A 1,772-nucleotide genomic window follows, 5' to 3' on the forward strand; every position below is an offset into this window, starting at 1 on the left:
CATGCAGGGCCACCAACCTCCACATTTAATACTACACCAGGTGGCCCCGGGCCCCATCCAATCTGGCCTTGAACATCTCCAGGGATGGGACATCCGCAACCTCCCTGGGCAGCCTGTTCTAGCACCTCACCACTCTCTCTGTAAAGAACTTCCCCCTGACATCCAAACTAAATCTTCCCTCTCTCAACTTAAAACTATTTCCCCTTGTCCTGCTGTTATCTACCCTTTCAAAGAATTGATTCCCCTCCTGTTTGTAGGATCCCTTTAGGTATTGAAAGGCTGCAATGAGGTCACCCCGCAGCCTTCTTTCCTCCAGGCTGAACAAGCCCACCTCCCTCAACCTGTCTTCATAGGCAGGGTGCTCCAGACCCCTGTTCATCTTTGTGGCTCTCCTCTGGACCCCCTCCAACAGCTCCCTGTCTTTCCTTACTGGGGGCTCCAGACCTGGACACTCCAGATGGGGCCTCATAAGTGCAGAATAGAGAGGGACAATCACCTCCCTGTCCCTGCTGGCCACCCCTCTTCTGATGGAGCCCAGGATATCATTTGCTTTCCAAGCTGCAAGAGCACACTTCTGGCTCATGTTAAGCTTTTCATCCATCAGGACCTCCAGGTCCTTCTCTGCAGGGTTACTCTCAAGGACTTCTCCTTCCAGTCTGTATAGATGCCTGGGATTCCTCTGGCTCAAGTGCAAAACCTTATACTTTGCTGTGTTAAACCTCATTAGGTTCACCTGGGCCCACCTTTCAAGTTTGTTGAGGTCCCTCTGAATGGCATCCCTTCCTTCCACCATGTCAACTACACCACTCAGCTTGGTGTCATCAGCAAACCTGCTGAGGGTGCACTAGATTCTATTGTTGATGTCACAGATAAAGATGTTAAAGAGCACCCAAGACAGACCCCCAGGGGATGCCGCTGTGGCAGCCTTCCCTGATTTTTTACTCATAGGCCAACACTGATCCTGAGCTTGGAAGAAACATTGTTAAAATGCCGACCAGCTTTCACAGGCCCCTGTACCTTCTAACCCACAGGATAGCTCCAAGTAGGTCCTGGAAGAGATCAAAGTCTGCTGAAATCCAGGGTACCAATCCCACTTTTTGTTTTGCTTCTTCTACTCAGGATCTTGAACTCTACCACCTCGTGATCTCTATATCTGAAGCTGCCTCAACCTTCACTTTCCTAACAAGCTCATCCAAATTAAAAAGAAAATGGTGCAGTAACACCCCACCCAAGATAAGAAAATAACTGTCTGTTGGAAAGAAATTAATGAGAACATGAGAGAACTGTTATGACTAATACAACATTAGTAAGATTTCAGAAGGATTTGGTCTCAAGTGATCAAGTAAGGAGTGGGATTTAAAAAAAAAAAAAAAATCTAACCAAAGACAGAAGAAATGGAAATTTGTCTGTAGTATTTATTGGCAAGCAGAAGCCCCAGTAGAGGACACAAATGTGTGAAGGACTTAACATGATGACTCAGAGACTCAGATCTTAAACAGTTTGTAGAACTGTCTGAATTTAACAAGTAGTATTACTTTTACAGTATTATTTTTAGTGAGTTATCCAGAATTGAGAATATTAGAAATTCTACTCGAATTACCAATAATAGACCAGTTAAAAGTAACTTGATACAGATTCTAATCCCTCATATGTATCAGAGAAAGTAGTAAGCTACCTCATCTAGCAGAAGAGAAAGATTTTTTTCTCCTGAGATAACAAATGCGCATACTTAAAAGATTAAGAGCACAATAGCTTGACAGAACAAAAGTAGG

At 44.5% G+C, this 1,772-nt stretch overlaps 1 long non-coding RNA gene across 1 annotated transcript; it reads left to right on the plus strand.

Annotated features, from left to right (window-relative positions):
- Positions 1-624: 624 nt before the first annotated feature.
- Positions 625-1,374, plus strand: LOC109363968. The gene is made up of 2 exons (XR_002109895.1): positions 625-1,042; positions 1,120-1,374. It is a non-coding gene; the product is annotated as an uncharacterized LOC109363968 (long non-coding RNA).
- The last annotated feature ends 398 nt before the right edge of the window (positions 1,375-1,772 follow it).

This window comes from Meleagris gallopavo, chromosome Z, assembly GCF_000146605.3.
Source record: "Meleagris gallopavo isolate NT-WF06-2002-E0010 breed Aviagen turkey brand Nicholas breeding stock chromosome Z, Turkey_5.1, whole genome shotgun sequence".
Taxonomy (NCBI): domain Eukaryota; kingdom Metazoa; phylum Chordata; class Aves; order Galliformes; family Phasianidae; genus Meleagris; species Meleagris gallopavo.